Source organism: Mirounga leonina, unplaced genomic scaffold (genome assembly GCF_011800145.1).
Source record: "Mirounga leonina isolate KUSES-001 unplaced genomic scaffold, KU_Mleo_1.0 Mir_128, whole genome shotgun sequence".
NCBI classification, from domain to species: domain Eukaryota; kingdom Metazoa; phylum Chordata; class Mammalia; order Carnivora; family Phocidae; genus Mirounga; species Mirounga leonina.
Window position 1 is genome coordinate 26001313 of NW_023270320.1, and position 24454 is coordinate 26025766.

At 43.5% G+C, this 24454-nt stretch overlaps 1 protein-coding gene across 4 annotated transcripts in view; it reads left to right on the forward strand.

Annotated features, from left to right (window-relative positions):
* Positions 1-17021: 17021 nt before the first annotated feature.
* The window catches only part of IRF2 (interferon regulatory factor 2), an 81990-nt gene continuing 74557 nt past the window's right edge, over positions 17022-24454 (forward strand). Inside the window, exon 1 of one of the 4 annotated variants that reach the window (XM_035004269.1) lies at positions 17022-17220. The gene's annotated coding sequence lies outside the window, so the exon portion shown is untranslated. Of the gene's footprint in view, positions 17221-17557; positions 17616-18375; positions 18683-24454 lie in introns of those variants that run through there. The other 3 variants (XM_035004270.1, XM_035004268.1, XM_035004267.1) reach the window with 3 other exon arrangements.

A 24454-nucleotide genomic window follows, 5' to 3' on the forward strand; every position in this document is an offset into this window, starting at 1 on the left:
CGGGTCCTGCATCGGGCTCCTTGCTCAGTGGGGAGCCTGTTTTTCCCTCTCCCTCTGTCTGCTGCTCTCTCTTTCTGACAAATAAATAAATAAAATCTTTAAAAAATTATGTTTTTGCTTTGTGCTGCTTTTTAAAATTGAATTCATCAATCTGACCATTAACTAGTACCATTCCATTGTCTTCTGGGCTTGCAAAATTCTGATGAGAAGTCTGCTGTCTTCTTTATTTTTGTTCTTCTCTGTATAATATTTTTTCTTCTCTTGCTGCTTTTAAGATTTTTCTCTTTATCATGTGTTCTCAAAATTTGATTATAATATACCTTACTGTGTTTTTTGTTCGGTTGGTTATTTTCCTTAGGGTTTGCTGAGCTTCTTGCATTTGAGGGTTTCATCAAACTTAGAAAACTTTTGGTCATTATTTCTTTAAAGATTTTTTTTCTGGTCTCCTTTCTCCTCACTTTCTGGGGCTTCAGTTATGCATGTGTCAGATTGCTTTGCATTTCCCAAAGATCACTCAGTCTCTGTTTATTTCTTCTTTCAGTATTTTTTTTTTTTTTAGAGAGGGAAAGAAAGAGAGCACATGTGAGCAATGGGGGAGGGGCAGAGGGAGGAGGAGAGAGAATCTCAAGCAGACTCAGTGCTGAGCATGGAGCCCGATGCACGGCTTGATCTCACAACCCTGAGATCATGACCTGAGCTGAAATCAAGAGTTGGGTGTTCAACTGACTGAACCACTCAGGCACCCCTTTCAATCTTTTTTTTTTTTTTAAGATTTTATTTCTTTATTTGTTAGAGAGAGAGAGAGAGAGCACAAGCAGGGGGAGGGGCAGGCAGAGGGAGAAACAGGCTCCCCGCTGAGCAAGGAGCCTGATGTGGGATTCGATCCCAAGACCCTGGGATCATGACCTGAGCTGAAGGCAGCCACTTAACTGACTGAGCCACCCAGGCGTCCTTTTCTTTTTTTTTTAAATCGCAGTGCTTTATTTTGGATAGGTTGTATTGCTATGACTTCATATTGCTTTGTCTTCTCTTTTTAAACTGGTGCTAATCCTATCCAGTGAATTTTTTGAAACTTATTTTAGAACATTTTTAGATTTACAGAAAATTGCAAAGATAGTGCAGAGTGTTCCTGTATATTTCTCACTGTTTCCCTTTTTGTTAACTTTTTACATTACTGTAGCACATTTGTTACAAATATAATGAATCAATATTGATGCATTATTATTAACTAAAGTACATACTTTATTCACATTTCCTTAGTTTATCCAAGGTCTTTTTCCCATCTAAGATACCACATTACATGTAGTTATCATGTCTCCCTAGGTTCCTCTAGGTTGTGAGTTTTTCAGACTTCCTTTGTTTTTGATGATCTTGACAGTTTTGAGGAGGCATCTTGTGGGATGTCTTTCAGTTTGGGTTTGTCTGATGTTTTTCTCATGGTTAGACTTAATGTATGTGTTTTTTACTGCTGGGGTAACAATGTACTCCAAACTTAGTGGCTTAAATAGCACAAATTTATTTCTTATGATTCTGTATATCAGAAGTCTGACATGAGTCTCACTGGGCCAAAATCAAGGTGTCAGCATGGCTGTGACCCCTTCTGGCAGCTCTGGGGAGACTCTGTGTCTTTGTCTTTTGCAGCTAGAAGCCATCTACAATTTCTTGGCTGGTAGTTTCGTCCTTCATCTACAGACCTAGGAGCTCTCTCTGACCCTTCCATCTCTCTGACCCTTTTTCCACTGTCACATCTTTCTCTCTCTCCCTCTACTGATCACAGAGCCGGTAGAGGGTCTCCACTTTTAAAGACTCATGCAATTAGTTTGGGTCTAGCCAGATAATCCAAGATCATCTCTCTGCCTCTAAGTCTGTATCCTTAATCTCATCTGTAAAGTCCCTTTTGACATAGATAATATATTCACAGGTTCTGGGCTTTGAAAGGTGAACATTTTGGAGGCCATTATTTTGCCTGCCACATTGAAGTTATGGGTTTGGGGGAGGAAGACTACAGAGGTCAAGTGCCATTCTCATCACATCATATTAAGGATGTATGCTATCAACATGATTTATGACCAACCATGGTAATTTTGATCTTCAAAGAGCCCTGGTTTCTCCTATTGGAGAATGGATTTGGAAGCCAAGATCTGGGTGTGGGTTCATCTAGTTAAACTTTTTTTTTCAGATGGTGTACTTTTTATATTAGAAATTTCACTATTTGGTTCTTTTTGATATCTTCCATGTATTTCCTCATTAAGTTCATGTTTTCCTTTCAATATGTGTTCACAATTCTAATAGCTTAAAAAAATCCTTGTCTGCTAGTTCCATCATCTGGGGCTTTTATTTGGGTCTGTTCCTATTGCTTGATTTATTTTCCCCTTCGATTATGGGTCACATTTTCTTAACTTCTTGGCATGTTTAGTAATTTTTTATTAGATTTTAGACACTGTGTATTTTATGTTGTTGAATGTCTGGATTTTGTTTGCTTTTTGTCTTACCTTAATGAGTTTTTGGCTTTGTTTGAACAAGTAGTTTTACTTGCATATCAGCTTTATCCCTTTAAGGCCTGTTTTTAAGCTTTGCTAAGACATAAGAAAGTAGCCTTTACTCCAGGGATTGTTCAGCCCTACCTGAGAGGCGTAAATGCCTTGGATGATCAGTAAGCCCTCTTCATTCTGCCTGTTGCAGGATGAATGTTCAATTTTAAGGTCTGTGTGAGCTCTGGGAATATTTAATTTGCCAGTCATTCTTTGTCCAGCATTTTGGAGTACTGGTTTCCACATGCCTGGTTCAGGAGTCAGCAAACACTAAAGGGGACCATACACGTTTCTGGAACTTTTTTCTATATAACTACCTCTTTTTAAGAGCTCTGCCTCACAACTCCCAGCCCCTCAGCCTCTCTGACCTGTCATATTTGTTTCCTTATTCCCTTTCCTGGTTCTGTTTGATCTCCTCCCAACCCCCACCCCCCCACCCCATCCCCCATCACTGCAACCACAGTGTGGAAATTGCCTCTAACAGAGAGAACAGCACTGGCTTATTTGTTTCCCTTTTTCTCAAGGATGCTAGTCAATGCCTGAAACCAGTTGTTTCATGTTTTGTCCAGGCTTCTAGTTGCTTACTGCAGGAGGTCAAGCATAGTCCTTGTGACTTTTTCATTGCCAAACTGTCGTTTCCGTTCTTCATTGTGATGATAATCTTGGTATAGATCTTCATATATCTTCCTTCACACATTGTGCTAGATACTGGGGTACCTTTTAAATTTGGAAAATCATGTTCCTCAAAATGTCCTGAAGAATTTTCCTTATGCTTTTACTAATTTATCTGTCCACTGTTATCTTAATTATCATTTTTCTGGAATTTCTTCTACATATCAAATATCTTACATAGAGCATTCATTTTTCATATTTTTTCCTATTTTCCATTTCGCTTATTTTATTGTACTTTATGTGAGATTTACTTGACTTTGTCTTCCAATTATTCTATAGAATTTTAAACATTCTGTCTTAATTTTAATTTCTAGGAACTTTTTCTTGTTCTCCACTGGTTCCTTTTATATCATTTTGTTCCTATTTTATAGATGCAATATCTTTCCTCATATCTTTAATGATGTTAATGAAAGTTTTTTTTGTTTTTTTTTTAAGTCTTCTTTTCTGCATCATCTTTGTTGCAGGAATTCTTTATTCTTTTTATTTTCACTGTGGTTATGTTAAGGTGTTCACTCTTAAGATTAAGGCACCAAAAAGCTGACCCAGCCAGAAGCTCTTTGGACAGGGGCTTACACACTGGTGGTCTTCACTGAGGCAAGCTGAGGGGACCAGATGGTTCTCTACTGAGGCCCTCCAAATATCACTGTTGGCCAGTATCTCCTCTGGGGTAGCATCCTCCAATCTCCAATCTGGGAATTTTACTCTGGATGTTGGTGTTCTGGGTCTGAGAGTGGAAGGGAGTTGAAGATTTCACTGTTCAGCATACAGACTACCTCAATTCACTTGCTTTAAAAGGAACTCCACCTCCGCCCATTTCAGTATTTGGAGGGAAAGGAGAAGTCAACGAACTACTTGGGAATTAGATAAGGGTGGAGAACTGTAAGGACCTAACTGCTCCTTAGATAGACTTTTAATTTAATCCTGCTGCCCCACCCAGTGTTTCCTATTCCTGTGTGTTTTCTGGGTCCTGTGTGGAAAATTAGCTCACTTCTGTTGGATATCCCTCCAACTCCCTTTGCAGGTGTTAAGGTTTGACTTTCCTTCTCTTTGCTCAGCCTTTGCTCCTTGCTCTTTGTTATTCCTCTTTCCAAAATCTATTTCCATATATTGTGGGTATGGACATCACTCAGCTTCCTAATGATCGATATACATTTCTGTTACCTGTTCTCCCTGAAATTTCTTGGTGAATTTTGACAAAAGGTGGTTGCGTGGGTTTGTGTTTACTCTGTTATTCTGAACTCAAGAGTCTCTCACATTTTTATAGCAGAAAACATGACTCGCCATATATGGATTCTTAGAATTCCTTTATTTTTGTTTAATTAAAGCCTAAACTTGGAGATAAATTGAATTTTAATCTAATTTGGGCTTTATTTAGGCTAACAGGAAGAAATAATGTATATAGTGAAAGGGTCATAGGCATACACCATCAAATATCTGGATAAAATACTAGGTTAGTGCACAGGTGTTTTGCCTACACGACCACAACTAAACATCTAGGCAATAGGTATTAAGTTTCCACCAGCTGTTTGGTATCATGGAATAGACACAGATTTGTAATCAAAGTCATCACTTGTGAGTGGAATGCTGAGTTGATAAGTTGAGACTACTCTTCTGTACATCCTGAACATGACCATGAATAAGTTCATCACCATCACTGTATCAGCTGCCCATTGCTGTGTGCCCTAAAAGGATCCAAAAAATTTATATCTACAGGCACTGATCTGGTGACTGTAACTTTTCTCTTTCATTCCTAAGGAATCAGTTGAAATATCACAGGGAAATAGTTTTCCATCTATAGTTTTAGAGGCTAAAGATCTTAGAGATCATAGTAAACATATTTCTTCCACATGTTGGATCTAGGAGTCTTTCTCTCCACCCCCATCTCCAATTTTTAATGGAAAAAGTTAGTTCCCAACTCTATCAATACATTTAATGTATACTTCAACAAAATTTCTTTGGCTTAAATACAGAACTAGCTTGGACGATAGGGCCAGATGAATTTGTTAGATGGGTCTTCTCTGTGGGATGAGAGGACATTTTAAAGGCTGAAAGCTTCTGTCAAGGCTTTTTAAAGCTGGCTATTAATCACACACACAAATACATATTTTTAATTACTCTGTTTTTAACCTATTCTTTAAGGTACAGCCCAAATCCTACTACCTCGGGGAAGCCTTCTGAGCTTTTCCTTTGGTAGTTCTGGCTATGCTTTGTTGTTTACTATCTGGAATTGTTCAGTTTTGTGCTGATGAAAGTGTCATGTTGATATAATGGATGTCTATCTCCTGGTGAATAATTCTTCAGAAGAAATACAGAGAAAACTGGACTAAGCTATTCACTTTTTCAGAGGCCACTGAACTAGTGTCATGGACTTACAAGCAATATTGAGCAGAAATGTATACAGCTTTTTCTTAAAATGTAGTTGGCAGAGGGGTGCCTGGGTGGCTCAGTCGTTAAGCGTCTGCCTTCAGCTCAGGTCATGACCCCAGGGTCCTGGGATCGAGCCCCACATCGGGCTCCGTGCTTCACAGAAAGCCCGCTTCTCCCTCTCCCACTCCCCCTGCTTGTGTTCCCTCTCTCGCTGTGTTGCTCTCTGTCAAAATAAATAAATAAAATCTTTAAAAAAAAATGCAGTTAGCAGACCAGACTCCATTATCTGCTTGCTTCCTTCCTGTGAGTACATCTAGCTTGCCTGGTGGGAAGCCATGTTGGTTCTTTAAGACAATGTTGGGAAATTCATCAGTATAAAGCAGAGAACCCTTAAGGAGAGCAGGGATTCTGGCATGAGAACAACACCCTTTATTATCACATTTTTACACTTTAGGAAAGTCTTCCTTTCCATTTAGGTGGGAGAGATATACAGAAAGGGCTAAGATGGGCCATTCCCACAGGGAGAGTAGGCAGATCCCAAAGGGAACTGAAATGACTGCCTGCTTAAAAGTGTCTCCACTGTGGGTCTATTGGGTGGCTTTGGATTAAAGCACTTTTGCCACAAGGTGCTTGAAGTGACATAAACATAGTGGACAGTCAAGAAAAATCTACTTATAATTAACTATCCAGAGTAGTACACACACACACACACACACACTATCCTAACAAAATAAAAGTCGGAAATCAAAGTGATTTTAAATTTTCTCTTTAATTTGTTCTGTATTCCCAGATTTTCATTTTAAAATTATCATTTTTTCTCAATACAAAGATAAATAAAAAAAATTAATAACTCACTTGTCCTCAAGGTGACCAATATTAACAGCTTTGTATATATACCTTTATCCTTTTTAATTCAAGCACTTTTTTGGGGGGTCTTTTTTGGGGGTTGTCTTTGCAAAAATAAGATCATAATATGAACACCTCTTTGCATCGTCATTTTCATTCTTTAAAATACATCCTGGTCTCCTCTCTAGATCAACAGAAAGTCTTAATGTGTTCTTTTTTATTTGTGCATAGCATCCCATAGAACAGATCAACCACGGTTTATTCAAGTATTCAGTTACCGACAGACATTCCAGTGCTTTCCGATTTTGTCACTACAAAATAGGCCTGTATTGCTCTAATATTCTACTATAATCATGTAATACTTACATTAGAAAATATTATGCAAAACATAAAAAAGAGAGAGATAATTAATATAGAGTCAAGAAACACACTGAACCTGTTCGCTGAACAAACAGGTAAATAAATGTATTAAAATGTTACCTGGGAGTGGAGCCACCAACCATTTCTCTCTTGAAATAATCATTTCTTTGTGGGCCCTGTCTCCCAATGGAGCCTGCAAATGCCTTGAGGTCAGGCCTCCTTCCTCCTTGTCTCTTCCAAATTGCCAAGCACAGCCCTGCAGAGGGCAGGCGGTCCCAGACCCACACAATCCAACGTGCTCCAACAATGTCCTTGGAAAACAGCTGTTAAGATTTCAGAATGAACATTTCCCATCTGTGCAGTGTTGTGAAACTGGATTCCCAGGCCAGCCCACAAATTCTCATTTTAACCCACAATGAAGGTAAACTATATTGCTTATATTGTTAGAGTTTCTTCTTAATTCTGTGGTAAAATGTATTCTGAATTCCAAATGAGCATTTGCAGGCAGAGAACCCTCTTCTACTTCGTGAGTTCATGTAGGAGAGAGGGAGAGAGAGAGGGAGCAATAAAGAGAGATTCTTTCCTTCATTGCCCTCAAATGAGATGCTTTCCCTCCCTTTCTGCTGATCTGGTTGTATGTGGAAACTGAGCAAGCAGAATAGGAAATGTGATGACTAAATATGAAAGTGCCAGAAAGACAAAAAGCAAAAAGAACAAATTTAACATAGAAGTTTGATATTTTTCTTAGAGTCCTCATTCATGTTTGAGATCTAAGAATTTGAATTTGATTGCTAAGAATATAGTAACTGAAATTTGCATATAAGTGAAATGAAAATTTATAATTAGAAAAGATTCTTTAGTTGTTATAGATTTCTCTTAATTCTTAGTCTTTTTCAAATAGCATATTGAAGCCATAATGTGAATCAAAACAAAAGGTTATTTAAATATTAATGATCATGGGATGTATCATTGATTAATAGCTATTTATCTGGATATACATTATAAGTTTGTTCTTATGTGTTCATTTGAGAGTCAATATTTGAACTCTTAGGATAAAAACACAAAATGCGTTTTAAAAGTTGAGTGTTTTGATAAAAGATTAGGAGAAACTCCATGGCATTTGTAGGAAAAAATTATCTTCATGTAACTTAAAGAGACACAGGTTTAAAAATTCTTAAAAGAATGTAGTGTAAGACATAAGATATGTTAATCAGTGCTTTCTTTTTTGAAATTCTATGGAAAAAACTAGCTAAAACGCACAAGTACTTTATATAAGCATCATAGATCAAGAAATACTTTTCTGAAATCACCTATACAATATTATTTAAAATTTTACATTAATAAAAGTAAAATCTATCCTCAAAAAATGTTAACTTTTCAATGGTAAAAAAAAATCATCCATAGTTCCATCACTCAAAACAATCACTGTTAATGTTCTGCTGTACTTCCGTTTGGTCTTACTTACAAGACATCTTTGGGGTGGTCATACTGTACATGTAAACTTTATTTTCCTTTTCCCCTCAATGTGGTACAAATATTTCCTACTATCATACTTAAATTCATCATAAACAAAAATACCAACAAAAGGAGAAGTGTGTATGTGGTAAAACATATGAACACTGTGAAAGATGACAGGCTTGGGGGTCATGTTTTTCCAGTTTCTCAATGAGGAAAAAAGGACTGTCCAAATCTCAACTTTCATGAATGACCTTAACTGCATACATGAAAACAAGTGGTCATGATTCTTTGGTTCTGCATCACTGAAAAGATGAGAAGTTCTCATCAAGATGGGAAGTAAAAACAAAGAAAAATGGGAGACAACTGAGTAAGCCAAGTGATGATAAGCCTACAATGTTGGCACCTCTAAAGTGGCTGGCTCTGCTCTGTGGATGCTCACAACCACCTCCTGTCGCTTGGTGTCTGTATTTCTTTCTCTCCTTCCCTCTTCAGTGTTTTTCCACTTACATTTGGTTGTGTTTTCTTTTTTCTCTCGGATTATCTGAAAATGAAGTAAAACTAACAGTTTTTGTGGCTGTTAGTTTTTAAATTAAAAAAAAATTTTTTTTTAAGATTTTATTTATTTATTTGACAGAGAGAGACACAGCGAGAGAGGGAACACAAGCAGGGGGAGTGGGAGAGGGAGAAGCAGGCTTCCCGCGGAGCAGGGAGCCCGATGCGGGGCTCGATCCCAGGACCCTGGGATCATGACCTGAGCCGAAGGCAGACGCTTAACGACTGAGCCACCCAGGCACCCCCCAAAAAATTTTTTTTAAAGCAACAGAACCTTCTCCCTAAATTAAGCCTTACTCAAAACCTCAATACATAAAACAGAAAAAAGTCGACCTTTTTTGGTTGTCAAGAGAGGAGTGGGGCAGAAAGGATCCACAGCTTGAGGTTGAGAAAATACGTGATGGGCTGTTTAAATCAATATTTGCTTTCGAATTACAAAATGGTCAAGGCAAACCATGAAGTTTTACTTAAGCTGATTGTTCTGCCAACAAAAGTTCAGTTTTGTGAAAATGATTTATTACACGAGGAGTTTGACAGAAAAAAAACCTGAACATTTTTAGAAATCAAAAAACTGAAATAATGTGGAGCCACTGAACTTTGGAATGAATATTGATTTTTGTGGTGACATAATCTCTGAAAATGATCACTGTTCACTCAAAACAGTCTGAAGAAAATGCCTGGAATCTATAGTTGAATATTTCTTCTCTTTTTCCTTCTTTTTTAAGGAAAGTTTCTTTAGTTGTGAAAAGAATGAAATAAAAACTTACTTCATTTCTGGAGATGAAAATCTGGAGAGAAAGCTAACGGAAATTAAATATTTTAACTGAGGAATTAAAAATGAATATTAAGGGGCGCCTGGGTGGCTCAGTTGGTTAAGCGACTGCCTTCGGCTCAGGTCATGATCCTGGAGTCCCAGGATCGAGTCCCGCATCGGGCTCCCTGCTCGGCAGAGAGTCTGCTTCTCCCTCTCCCGCTCCCCCCTCTCGTGCTCTTTCTCTCTCTCACTCTCTCTCTCAAATAAATAAATAAAATCTTTAAAAAAAAATGAATATTAAAAAGACAAAACTGGGAGATGCCTGGGTGGCTCAGTCGGTTAAGCTTCTGCCTTCGGCTCAGGTCATGATCCCAGGGTCCTGGGATTGAGTCCCGCATCGGGATCCCTGCTCAGCGGGAGGCCTGCTTCTCCCTCTGCCTGCCGCTCCCCCTGCTTGTGCTCTCTTTCTGACAAATAAATAAATGAAATCTTAAAAAAAAAATAAAAAAGACAAAACTGTTTCCGAATATCATAAATGTGTTGTATTTCCTCAGCAAATCCAACATGTAATGAATTGAGAGGGCAATGAAAAAACAGTTGTAAATTCTCCTAAGAAACCAACAAATTAAGAAATCCTTGCATTGCACTGCTGTAGTGACAACTGGGAAATTTATAACATGACCCTTTAAAACCACAGAACCCGTGGAAATCTTCCCATTGATCCTAGAATAAAACCCAAACTCCTTGATCCGCTGCCTTTTTTCCAGAATTCACCAGACCCTTTCGCCTCTTAGGGCCTTTGTCCCCACTCTTTCCTCTGCCCCAGGGCTTTAGTGCATAATTGGTACCCGTTATGTGTTGAATTGTGTCCTCCCCAAGCTCCCCCCACCCCCCCAACCAAATTCATATGATGATGTCCTAACCTTCAGGACCTCAGAATGCAACCTTTGCAGATGTCATTAGTTAAGATGAGATGACACTGGAGTACGGTGGGCCTCCAATCCAATGACCGGTGTCTTTATAAAAAGGAGAAGTTTGGACACAGGTTCACTCCCGGGAGAACACCATGTGAAAATGAAGGCAGAGATCACAGATCATCTGTAAGCCGAAGAATGCCCGAGATTCCTGGCAAACCACCAGAAGCTAGGAGGCATGGAGGAAATCCCTCCCTCAGCCTCAGAAGGAACTGACCTTCTCCTTGTGACACCTGATCTCGGCCTATCAGCTCCCATAACTAGGAGACAATACATTTCTGTTTATTTAAGTTGCCTGGTTTGTGGTGCTTTGTTATGGCAGCCCTAGGAAACTAACACAGCATCCTCTAGTTCTTTTTTTTTTTAAGATTTTATTTATTTATTTGAGAGAGAGTGCGAGCGAGAAAGAGCACAAGCAGGGGGAGCAGCAGAGGGAGAGGGAGCAGCAGGCTCCTCGCTGAGCAGGGAGCCCCATGCAGGGCTCGATCCCAGGATCATGACCTGAGTGGAAGGCAGATACCCAACTGACTGAACCACCCAGGCGCCTTCTTGTTCTTCAGTTTCTCTGAGGAACTTTCCTTGACCACCTAGATCGGCCAGTATTTTCAGCCAAAGCTCTTGTTTATTTCCTTCAAAACACCAAGACCAATCTGTAACTTTTTTATTGGTTGGGTTGTCTGTTGACATTGCCCCCACTGGGATGTAAGCTCTGGGAGAGCAGGGGCTTGTCTTGTTCCTACGGCCTTCAAGCAGCTCAGTGTCCCCAGAGTGGCCGTGCTCCACACACAGGCCTGCAAAATGTCACCCACTCGCCTCAGAGGCCAAGGAGGCAGTGCCAGAGGCGTGTGTGTGTGTGTGTGTGTGTGTGTGTGTGTGTGAACTGTCATGCACGTATTGGATTTAGGGGCGATGAAGTTTTTTCGAGGAAGTCGGAGACTTAAAAATACTGTCAGTCCTTTGTTCCATGACACTCTTCTGTCTTTCTGACTGGCAAATTTCCAAACATTTGCAAATAGAACGAAGGGGGTGTCATTCAGAATGCGGATGGTTGGGAAGAAAGAGAACACGCTGAGTGTCATCGAGCTTCATACGCTATGTGAAGAGCTTACAGAGACTGGAAGCTGTAACAAAAAATTCTCCAAATATCCGGATCCAGTGAATTGTGTGGTTTGCTGAATTTACGTTAAAAACTTGAAGTTTCTTTCTTTTTTTTTTTTTTTAAGATTTTCTTTCTTTATTTGATAGAGAAAGACACAGCAAGAGAGGGAACACAAGCAGGGGGAGTGGGAGAGGGAGAAGCAGGCTTCCCTCCGAGCAGGGAGCCCGATGTGGGACTTGATCCCAGGACCCCGGGATCATGACCTGAGCTGAAGGCAGACGCTTAACGACTGAGCCACCCAGGCGCCCCTGAAGTTAATTTCTTGTTTAAAATAATTTCTTGTTTGAAACTATTATAGTTATTCTTTCTAAAGAACCTCAAGACAGAACTATGGATGCCTTTTCCTTTTTTTTGACACCTTTTCCTTCTGACTTTAAAAATAAAAGTACTACTTTATAGTTTATCACCTTGGAGAAGGGATGAATATTTCAAAGATATCTGGGGATGGAACAGAGAAATTTTAGCAAAAAAAACAATGTATGAAGTTGTAAAAATTGTAAACCTTCCTTTTAGACAAGATAATCTCTTTCTCCCTCTTTCTCTCTCTCTCTCTGACACACACACACACACACACACACACACACCCTGGCAGTTTTCTTTTCTTTTATTTACTTTTAAAGATTTTATTTTTAAATAATCTCCACACCCAACGTGGGGCTTTGAACTTCCAACCCTGAGATTATAAGTCACACCCTCCACTGACTGAGCCAGCCAGTTGCCCCTATCCTGGCAATTTTAAAGAATATTTTTTCCCTTATTTCATCAGAACAGGACAAAATTAATATTTATTACTAAGGACTGGGCAATATATCGCTCAATTTAAATTCATGATTTCAGAGAATAATTGCAACAAAATAGACCTCATTTCAGAGTTTCTAGTAAAGTGGGAGAAACCATTACATGAGGTAATAGTCAAGAATTTCTCCAACTTGATGCCTCTGATCCTTGAACTTTGATTGAGGGCCTTTTCAATGTCATTACAGTTCTACTGTCTCAACTAAAATCTAACTTGACTGTATATTTATTCAACGGGGACTGCACAGTAATATTCTTTAGAGTTCAGGACTATAGTCTTTGCCTCTCTATTGGCCCAACTGCTCTTGCAAGTGTGGAATACTCATTTTCTATGATTTTATAATCCCCCGAATTATAGCACCATGGAGGGGAGCCTCTGTGGCCAGAACAGAGTGGTATCATTGATAAGGTGGAGAAGATTGGGACATCAATTAACAGATGGATGAGGGGCTACTGATTTAATCACAACTATAAATACTTAACATTATAGTGAGCGAGCCCTCGTATTGCACATTCTTAACTTTAACGTACATTTCTAAAGGCTGTGATTATAGATGGAGGGGATGCTGGGATCCTGGGAGATGATGTAATGGAAATTAACATGACAATTTACTAGACTGGAAGAAACCTTCTCAGGAGGCAGAGATTTCCAATGGTTTTGGTTCAGTGCTGTATTCCCAATGCTGAGAAAAGTTTGTGGGCACTTAGTAAATGTCGGCTATTTGAATGATTATTTTATCAAACTCTTCTTGTTAGGAAAACAAATGAAAAACCCATTTGAAAGGGGTTAACCTTGAATGTATCTTTAAATTTCTTCCTTAGTTGAAATCCTTCATGGAGAGATCAATCACTCCAAGTCCAATCACTGCTCTTACTCAACTTCCCTGAAAAGAAATTAGTCCTAATGCATGCAGGGAGATCTTCTTTTAGAAGGTCCCATTCCCCAGGTGAAACAATAACAGGTCTCATTCAGGAGATCACTCTGGTTTCATTATATAAGACTGCTCGCACAATGGTTTTTGTATTAGACCAAGGGGTCTGGTCAGATTTCTTTGGTATGGCAAAGGTTACTTTTTTCAGAGACATTCAAAAAGGTTATATTTTGCTATATTGATCCATTTTCCACAGAGATTTATGACTGTATGTATCTCATCAAAAGGCCAAGAAATATTTCTTGACTGTGTATATCAATACCATGTGGATTTTGGGGGCGTATTTATACTTTGGGTCCGTAGCGATACATCTTCAAGGTCACAAGAATAGAGTGAAATTCATTCTATGCTTTATGTGTTTAGGGGTCTGAGAAATTGGAAACAGCACCCATGCCTCCGGGAGCTCCGGGGGGCTCAGGAAAGGCAGGAGTCACTGATGTATGCCAGTTTGCTGGTGGGTCAGCGAGGTGATAAATATACAAGGTTGTTGGGAAAGATGTGATGAGTTTAGTTTTAGACATGCATAATTTGTCGAACCCAAGGAACAAGCTACAGACTTTGGAGCTAACACCAAATAGAGCTAGCTGAAGCTCTGGGCATGAGTGAGAGCACAAGAGAAAGCACGTGGAATGAGAAAATGGAAGGGTTTAAGATGGAATGTCTGGAAACACCATAATTTAGGGGGCCGGCAGCAGAAGAGAAGCCAGCCAAGAAACAGAACAGGACAGAGGGAAGTCACACACACATTATGGAAAATGGGCAGCGCAATGGGCATTACTACATGATACAGAGAGACTGCGTCGATGAGGACCTGAAATGGACCTTTAGGAAAATTAAAGAAATACATAAAAATATCAGCAGCCCAATTCCTGACTGGTGACATGCCAGATGGCTTATTTCCCTCTTCCAATTTTGCTGCATTTTCTGCATTCTGCACAATAAATATCAGTTACAACATATAAAAAAATAAAATACTCTGATAAAGTCTAAAATATTTCATGAGAAAAAAGGGGCAGGTAATTATTAATTCACAAGTATTTGAGCGCCTGTTTGTGCTGGGTACCATGCGAAGGATAAGACAACCAACAAGAGGATAGCTCTGTTGTTTTACAGAAAGGAAGGGCGTGACAAAAGGGAGCGGTGTGGAGCTCCTGGGGCCCAGTCCCAGGAAATGAGGCTGGAAAAGTAGCTTGGTGCCAGATCATGATGGATTTTTATATATTTTGTTAAATAACATGGACTTTATAGGGTGCCTGGGTGGCTCAGCGAAGTGACTCCTGATTTCGGCTCAGGTCATGATCTCAGGGTTGTGAGATGAAGCCCTGTGTCCGACCCACGCTAGGTGTGGAGCCTGCTTAAGATTCTCTCTGACTATGGACTCTGAGAAACAAACTGAGGGTTCTAGAGGGGAGGGGGGTGGGGGGATGGGTTAGCCCGGTGATGGGTATCAAAGAGGGCACGTTCTGCATGGAGCACTGCGTGTTATATGCAAACAATGAATCATGGAACACTACATCAAAAACTAATGATGTAATGTATGGGGATTAACATAACAATAAATATATATATATATTAAAAAAGATTCTCTCTCTGCCCGCCCCCTTCCTGCGCCCCCGCCCCCGTTTGCTCTAGCTCTCTCTCTCTCTCAAAATAAATAAATAAATAAATACTAAAAAAATATAGACTTTATTCTGAAGGCTACAGAGAGGTTTATGAGAGGCTGAGTTAGGGTTGGAATTGTGCTTTATTTGAAGTTAATTTTTTACTGAACTGGGCGGTAGTGTGGCCGCTAGCCTGGGGGAGCACAGCGGTGGGCATGGCTGGAGGCAGCCCTATAACTGAACGCAGGCGGTGCAGTGGGGACGGAGAAGGGGCCAGGTCCACACGTATTTGGGAGTAGCACCAACAGGCCAACATAGATGTATGTTGGGGGAAAGAAGACATCAAGAATGACTACTGGGTTTGTAACTTGTGTCCCTAGGTGGGTAAAGAATGACAGCTGCCCTACAGACTTTGTCTATAATGACTCTCGTTGCCCGGAGCGGTCAATGTTCTAGGAAATAAGAAAGCAAGTGTGTGTCAGAGAGTATTATAGGAGAGGGGAGAAGAAGCAATGTGAGTATGGGAGATCTACTTTTGAGATCACAGCCACAAAACAGAATTGTGAACACTCAGCTGTCTCCTCATCACATATGCATACTTGGAGACTTTTCTTTTCCAATCCGCAGAATTCAATACTTCTGTGGCAAAGAGGGATGCTGGAGCTATGTTTTTAGAAGGGTTCACATGTAAATAGTTATGGCCTCCCAGGAAGGGTCTTTCCTGGTTGAGGTAGAGACGTTTGGGAGAAGGCTGCTTAAACTGCAGTTGGGGAAAGAAAGAGGGATAATTAGATGAGAAATGATACTGTTAAGGCAAAGGACCCCAAAGCGGTAGGTCTCAAATGAATCGTAGTCGTGTGAGCTAACACACCTTGAAGGTGACAGGTGCTGTAGCTGGTAGTCTTGCATTTTATCATTTATCCCCATTTCACAGCATTGAAAAATGAGGCCTTAGGTCATGCAACTTGACCGAGCATGCCCAGCTACTAAGTTAGAGAGGTCAGATCTGAATGCGGCTGAAGGTGTCACAGTATGAAGCATCTCTCCTGGACCGGCCACGATTAAGACATACGATTAAGACATCTTGAAGTAAAATTAACTCACACATGAACTCTTGCGCATCTCCTCCTGCAGGGAAGTAAGTTCTGTCGCACGGGCGGTAAGTCAGTCTCCAGTGCGCCGCTGTAGACCGACTAGGGGAAGGCCTTCCTTATCGCCCTCGCCCCCCAAACAGAGCGCCTGGTGGTGCCCGAGATGGTAGCAGCCCTCCAAATGGTTACACCCTCAGCTCCTGATGAGGGTTCCAGTAAGGTTAAGGTCGCAAGTCCTCGCCTGGCCCAGTTCTTGCATTAATTTGGAAGTAATGCTGTCTTGCCCGCTCATCGTTCCTTTTATTCCTTGGAGGCGGGCATGCTACCAAGTGAGTTTTTAGCCACTCTGAAAACAGCGGGGCTAAACCCCACTTACACCTGCCCCAGCACCTGGATGACAAGCGCCCCCTTTGCTCCCCTGCCGCCCTCCTCCTCCTTCCTTCCTTCCTTCCTTCCTTCCCAGCCTTCAGGTAACCCTGACGATGGAGGCTCAGGTACCTGCTTTCCTCTCCCACCGCCGCTAGCTTCGGGCCTGAAACGAAGCTGGGGCCCGGTCGCCCCCATCCCCCTCCCACCCCCCCACCGCCCACCCCCGGGCCTCGAGCGTGTGCGCGGCGAGTGTGAGCGTCCCGGCGTGCCAACAACAGACTCACGAGCAGCCGCTTGTTGCTCCCGCTGCCGCGACGTGGGGAAGTGAAAATGAAATTGACTTTTCCGAGAAATGATGAAAGCGGCGCTGCCCGCCAATCAACAGCCGCGGCGAACTTCCGCACCTCCCGGCCGGGCCGCTCGCGCCCTCCCTCCGCCTCCACCTCCCGGTTGCACAAGCTTGAAACAAACACTGGGGAGGAAGGGCGGAGGGAGGAGGGCGGAGGGGGGAGGCGAGGGAGGGAGGGAGCCAGGCGGGGAGGAGGGCGGGGGGTGGGGGGATTTCCAGCCTCGGCTCTTCGCAGTTTCCTCTCCTTGTTTTGCTTTCGATCTGGACTGTTCTCAGGCAAGCCGGGGAGTAACTTTTAGTTTTGCTCCTGCGATTATTCAACTGACGGGCTTTCGTTTCCATTTCACACACCCTAGCAACACTTAAACCTTGCGGAATTGTATTGGTAGTGTGAAAAAGCACACTGAGAGGTAACATTTTTCAAATAATAGTTGTGACTGTGCGTGTGTGTTTTTCTCGAGGGCATGTTTGTGAGGACTGGAGGGGATGTGTGTGTGCGCGCGTCCTGATGGTTTGACACAGTGTTTTGCAGACGGAAAATGCTGGGGTTCATCAATAGTAATACCGATTTGGGGAGGAACAGCCGGCGCCCTCAGGGATCATCCGATTTTAGGGGACGCAGGTTCTGCTCCTGTTGCCGCTGCTGCTGAGGCTGCGAGGAGGAGGAGGAGGAGGTGGAGGAGGAGGAGGAGGTAGAGAGGGAGGAGGAGGAGGTTGGTGGAGGTTTGATTTCACTTTTGGATTTGCAGATGCGGAGAGGTGGCTCCATGGACACAGACCTGCTCTGTGTGATTCTGCGCCCCAGGTGGTGTGTGTGTGGGTGCAGGTCCGCTGGAGTCGGGCCTCCTTTTAAAACAAAATTGTCGCGTGCGTGTGTGTGCGCGTTTGCAGACGCCGTCGCCACCAGATGCGAAGCAGGGCAGCGGGTCTTTCTCGGTGTCCGGCGGCGGCGCCTCTCTCCGGGCAGCGCCAGCGTGAATAAGCAGGAGTCCGCCGTCCGCCCGGCTGCCTGCGCCCCGCGCCCCGCGCCCCGGCCGGGAGAGGCGCCTCGCGCCGCGGCGAGAGGAAACTTGGTGGGGCGCCCCGCAGCGGTGCCAGGGCTCGCCGGCCCGCGGGACCGGGGGACCGGCGGCGGGCGGGCTCCGAGCGGGGCTGGGGGCCGGGCCTGGCCGGCACGCCCGGCTTCCTGGGAGCTGGGCCGCTGCCGCCACCGCCGCTGCGGAGGGACGCCGCGTCCTCCTTCCCGCCGCCAGCGTCCGGCCCGGCCCCGGGGCTTTGTCACTGCACTTGTCCCGGCGCGCGGGGGGGCTCCGGCGGCGCGTCCCGGGGGGGCGCCGCGCGGAGGGGGTCATCCGCCCCGGCCGCGGCCTAGCGCCGGGCGCCGCCGGGTCCCCGCAGGCGCCCCCGGGCCGGCCTGGCGCGCTGGGCCTGACCCGCCTCGGCTACGGAGCGGGCGAGGTGGGGGCGGGGAGCCTCCGGGGAGCGAGCGGCGCCCTGCTGGCAGGCGTGGGGGCGGGCGTCCCCCGGGGGTCCAGGGGCGCGGGCAGCGGCGGGGTGGGGACGCGAGTGCCCGCCCCGCGCCCTCCGACCCCGCTCTGGGCGCCGAGTGGCATTCGCCCGCCGGCCGAACGTGGTTGGTGCACAGCCGTGGCCGCCACTTCCTTTCCGCCTCGCCGGCCGGGCTCGCCCACCGAGCGCTGCCCGCCGCGGCCAGTCGTGGCGCCCGCCCGCCTGCGGCCGCGCTCAGTGCCCCGGCCTGGGGCCGGTCCCCGAGGGGGGCTCGGGAAGCCCCCGCAAGTTCGGAGGGCCTCTGCGTGTAACTACAGCCCTTCGCCAGGACGCGCCGGCATCTGTCTTTGGCCCCAGGTCTCGGTACGTTGGCCGCCCTACCCCCTTGCCCGGTTGGAGGGGGAGAAGGGAAGGAGGCTGGCAGCCCGAGCCGGGCGCGGGGACAGTGCTCCGGGCGCCAGCTGAGGCGCCCGGGTCCGTGGGTGTAGGCAGAAGCCTTGGGCATCAGCTGTAGGTGTGCCCCCTGGGGCCGGCACTCGGGGTGCCACGGATTAGCGGCGCGGCGTTCGCTGGTTTGCAACCGCGCAGGGGAGTGTTGGGAACTTGGGGACATTTTACCCTCTCCGTCCCTCTTGAGCCTCCGCCCTCCAGTGCGGGCGGCGGGTAGTGCTCCCCGTCCCTGGTTACGGAATAAGAAAACGCAGAGTCTTCCTACAGGAGCAAAAGTGCTGGCATTTGCCTTCTGCTACTGGCCTCCCTGTTGCCGTGACCGGGGCTGCTTTTGATGAATGGCTAGGGAGGGTGGAGGATAGTTACATTTCCTGTTGTGGATTTTCAGGAATCACCAAGGCTGCTGCTGTGTCAAGCCTGCAGGCATTTATTAGTTTTCAGACCGATTGCAAATTGCGTTGGAGCTTAGGAGCCTGCACTTTCTGGGGCTCGCAGGGCAGGTGCAGACAGGGGTCTGGTGACAGACTGAGCTCGAAAGGTGGATCATCTTGATGTTAGATGCGCGCTCCTCTACCAGGACCTGGAGGGGGAGGGGATCCCTGTTTCACTTCAGGGGGGCACACAGATTCAGGATCCTCGAGTTTTCCCAACGCCGCATCCTTCCTTTTTTGGAAGGGGAAGGGGTCGAAATAGAAACCTAAAAAATCCTGGAAAAACTTGTCTTTTCTAAGGAAACTTCGGAGATGGAATATTTAGAAATTAAACGGGCATTTCTGCGGGGTAACCTCGGAACGTCTATTGACTGATAGATGGCAAAGTCCGGAATTTCGCCGTAATTAGTGAATGATTATAATTTATAACTCAGCCTTTGTGTAAGAAGTTAGATTTTGGCCTCTTGGATTCAGGAGTTCTGTTCTGTGATGGTTTGTAATTGCTTCCTAATATTAAACATTTATATACTTCATCCTCAGCGAGTTGTCTTTTTTCTTTTGATCTTCACAAGTTGAAGATAATTTTGCATACTTCAGACTTACTTACCTGTAAAAATGTCATCGTAATCAAAACTAAGAGTTTGTAGTTAAACTGAAAGCAGCAAATTATGGCAAAGAAATGATTGTCCTAAGGTCCTGACAGCTCTATGAACCATGGCCCCACTTTTCTCTAACTCTGCCTCCTGAAGTACTTTATTAGGCAGATGTTCAGTATACCAAAGCTAGTTAAGGCTGTTAAACTCACAACTAGTAGTGGAACATTCGAGACTTCAGATATTTAACTTTTGATGGGCATCCATTGCTTCATGTTTGCAAGGACACTGTCCTTTTATTCTTAGGATTATCGACTATGAGCTGTGTTGTTTCTAGAACGTTTTCACACAATTTCCTTTTGATAAAGAGCAGAACTCTAAATGGGGTATCTGGGACATGGTTCTGTTTTGTGCTTTATACCGAAGAGGGCGTAAAGCAGATGAAGGACCTTATTTATTCACTTAATAAATATTCCTGGGACATTCACTAGGCACCAGACACAGTGCTAGGCTCTGTGGGTTCAACTGGGAACAGGAAAACAACTTCCTTACCCTCTGGGGAAATTGTATTTTAGTGGGTCAGCTGATAATACACAACCGAAAGATAAATAACAGTGATTACCCTTTTGGGGTTAGTTCTATGGAAGGTGATAATAGTACTTTAAGTGCCTATCTGGTAGGGTTGCTTTGGGGAACAGAGGAGATCCTGTGTATGAAAGAAGGTTGTATAAGTTACAGCAATCTACAAATATGTAAGGTGTTAACTTTCAGAATTCTGTCATTTTTATTAATGTGAAAACGCCAGGAAATTGGGACTGTGGATTGAACACTGACTTTCTCTTACAGAATTTGCAGCAAAAAGGGATTTACTTCTGAGAGTATATGGATGATGGCAAGGAATTAAACACAGAATAGCTATTTTATGCAAAGCATCAAAGAATTTAACAGTGAAATATAATATTGTCAGTGAATTTTTTCCTGTCAGAAGAGAAGTTAGATGGTATCCATGGAGACCAAATGATATGGAAATAACAGTGATACCAATGTATTCCTTCTCTCTCTCCCTTTCTCTCTCTCTCTCTCTCTATATACATATAAACATCTTTTCAGGCTCCGTGTGCTTTAGTCTGAATTTTCTTTACCATTGCTTCATTATGTTTATTACAGGTATGCCCTTAGCTGATTTTAGTATTTTGCTATAACATCTTTAAGGAAATTCGGTTAACTTTAATTTATTGAATGCTTACCGTATGCCCAACACTACGTATGTGAAAATAAATATAATAAACAGTGTATTTTTCATAAAATATAACATCTAAAAGTACATAAAGTAATATATAAACAGAATGTAAATTGCTGTGAAGTGTCAGTTTTATTAATAATAAAATCAGTTCTTCTCTTCATCTGTATGGGATGCCAGGTTCTTCTCACATGGGATAGGAGGTCAGGGCTCTCTGATGTGTCCTGCTTTTGTCCTGAATGTGATCAATATTGGGTGCATAGTGTCTGCCCGAGGCAGGGTTGAGGGATGTCCCTTAAGGAAGTGGCTGGTGGGAATGGAAGTGAGGAAGTTTGAATAAATCTTGATTTTTCAACAAAGATTGATAGATTGTCTGTGGTTCCAGATTTCAACGTGAAGCCAATATTTTGTGTAATATACCAAAGGAAATACACCAGCAGCAAACCCAGCCCCTGGGCAGCTGATGCCAGGCCCTAGCCTGTCCCGAGGACTCCACCAGGCCCCGCGCACTATAGGCCGCAGGCTTCCATCCGCCCGCATTTTACCTTCAAGCCTCCTTTTTCAATGATTTCCCCCCTCACCAGCTCCATCTTTTGACAGACTGTCCCTGAAATAAATTGTGTTTAGTTAGGAAGACTCTGATGCCTGTTTTTACTATGAGAATTGCAGAAGACTTCTAGGCAGAACTCCCGATTGACCTGGGAGAAATAGCATCCTCAAATTTGGTTGATCTAATTCTGGCCCAAAGTAGAGAAACTTGACGTTTTAGATCCCGGGCAGCCTTTTTTTTAGATAAACTCATAGTCCCCTTAGGCCTTCTGAGTCTGAATCTAGCCCAGGACCCCTGCTGGCAGCAGGAACTTTGAGTTCTGCTGGGGATCCAGGGATCCCAGGATGTGAACCATTGTAGTAACCCAGGCAATTATTTTATTGAATGAACACAAACATGTACCCTTCTATCTCTAATTTATTAAATACTTGTTGACAACCAGCTATGTTCAAGGCTCTGTGTAGTGCAAGGTGCGTGAACTCAAGTGTCCAGAGACCCGGAGTTGACTTTCAGCGCTTTCATTAACTCTCCCAATCACTTCTCCTTTTGGCACCTTAGTTTTCACATCTGTAAAATGGGGCTGTGTGTAGGTCTGTTATCTGTGGGGTATGGGGCTCCTGCGTGTCTCAACATCACCTGGGAGGGAAGGGGCTTTTAGAAGCCACAAGGAAATTTTAGATTTAAGACTGTCTACAAGGCCTTCCTCTCCTTGATTCTTTTACCCAAAGAACCCCCACCCCCACCCTCATAGCAAGCCTCTGTTATCTACCAGGGCCTCCTGGATCCCTGTCCCTCAGATGTGTGGGCCAGAGCGAAGGCAGAGAGCCACTGAATCAAGGATCTCTTCTCAGGGCCAGATCGTTTATTTTTTTATTGTCTCAGGCCATGCTATGCAGACCTGTTTTCCACATTTTATTTTGAGTAGGGAATCTGTGGTCACTCTCTGTTGGCTCTGTTCCTGTTGACCTTGCTTGTCATATGAAAGTGATACTAGCGTGATGATTGTGATCCTTTGAATTTTCCATTCTAAAAAGGCAAGAAAGACTTTGTTTTATGGGTATGTCTCTTGGTCTAGGAAGGCCATCAAGAGTTATGGGTTTGTTTTTTGTTTGTTTCTGTTTCAGTTCGTATTCCCCTTTATCAATGTAGTATTCAGCTCCCGTAAACAAGAGAAAACTGGAGTCGAGCATCGTCCCCATTTTTATGGAAAATAAAGCTTGTGCAATTCTTTCTGATGAGGGATTCTGAGCATGTTTATCTCAAGGGCAAGGCCAATGTCGTTCAACAAAATATCTTAATTTAGGATTTTGTGTGATAAAGTTCTGTCTAATTTTCATTAAACAATATTTTTGGGAGTTAAGTACTTGCTATATAATTTTCATAAATAATTTCTCTTCAGGCATACTTAGCAATCTTTTGCTGCACTTGCGCACCCAGTGTGATGGAAGGAAAGATGAGCTTCCAATTTAATTTGTTCTTATTGAGCTTATAAATGTCAGGTTTGTGTAGGATCTAAAGAAATGTTTTATAGATAGAATACACTGTCCTGGCCCCATAATCTTAGAATCCTACGGACTTTCCCATTTCATGAGGTTGACATTTTGACTGAGAAGAGACTGCATACAAATTGCTTTTTTTCAAGTAATATCTAATGTGTTACTTTTGAAGAGAGCTTTTTTGTTCTCCCTACCCTAGAATTATTGAACAGGATGAGAAGAATTATAGTGGTGAGAAGAGTGTCCTAACACCTGGATAGGGTTAGTGGGTCCGTGGATGGGTGGGATAAGAGTGGGAGGGCATTGGAAGGTGACACTTTTGGGGGGTGAAATGATGAAAAGAGAATAAGGCATAGGGTGGAATAGTGCCTACTGAATTCTGGAGTGGGAGGGAGAGAAAAGAGGGAATCAGGCAGGTGGATTTTCTGTCTCATTAACAAATACCACTGAAGGAATTTCGGGGTGGCAGGGAGCAAGTTGGTAGTTAATTGATAACTCAAGGTCAAGATGAAATACTAGAGGACCCCCCATGTCCGACTTTGGAATTAAGCCTTTTTATCCTGCCGGAGGTAAAGTCTGATGGGAAAACCACTAGGCATCAGCCAACTTTAGGCAAGTGAACAGGAGGTTGTGGGTAGTTATTCCTTAAGCATGGTTGAAGCCTTTCGAGGTAGGCGTGCTGGGGCTGATGGAGGAATTGCTGCCCCGACTTGAGGCCTCAGACTTGATCCAGAATTGCCTTTGGAGGCAACCATGGGCTCCGAAAGGAAGATACATGGTGATACAAATTTTTAGAAATATTGTAATCACTCTCTTAGACCCATGCTGGTCTTCCTCTTAGACCCATGCTGGTCTTCCTCTTAGACCCACGCTGGTCCTCCGGGCTGCTTTTTTCTTTTTGTCAGGTTGTAGGGGGTGACTAGGAATCAGGAAAGCAGAATGGGCTGATTCCGTGTTCCCCTAAAGAACAGGTGGCAAAGTTAAGGCTGAGCCCCACATGCCATCACTGGGTCCCACAGGTCATTGATGGTGAAAACTAGTTGGGATTGTATGTTGAAAGAAACCTTCTGGGGTGCAATTTGGTGTTATAGACTCAAAGTCTTAAAAATGTTAAACTCTCAGTCCCAGTAATCCCACTTGTAGGAACGTACTCATGTGAAATAACCAGAGATGGGACAAGGATTTATTTGTGAGGATGTTTATCGAATTAGCTTTTGTTATAGTGAAAATTTGGAAACAATCTAAATACCCACAATGGGAATACATGTAAATGAACTCTGGCACATCCAGTTGATGAGGATGGATAGCTGATAAAATTCATGTTTTTGCATTTAATGATGGAAAAGTGCTTGTGATGTATGTTGAGTGGAGGAAA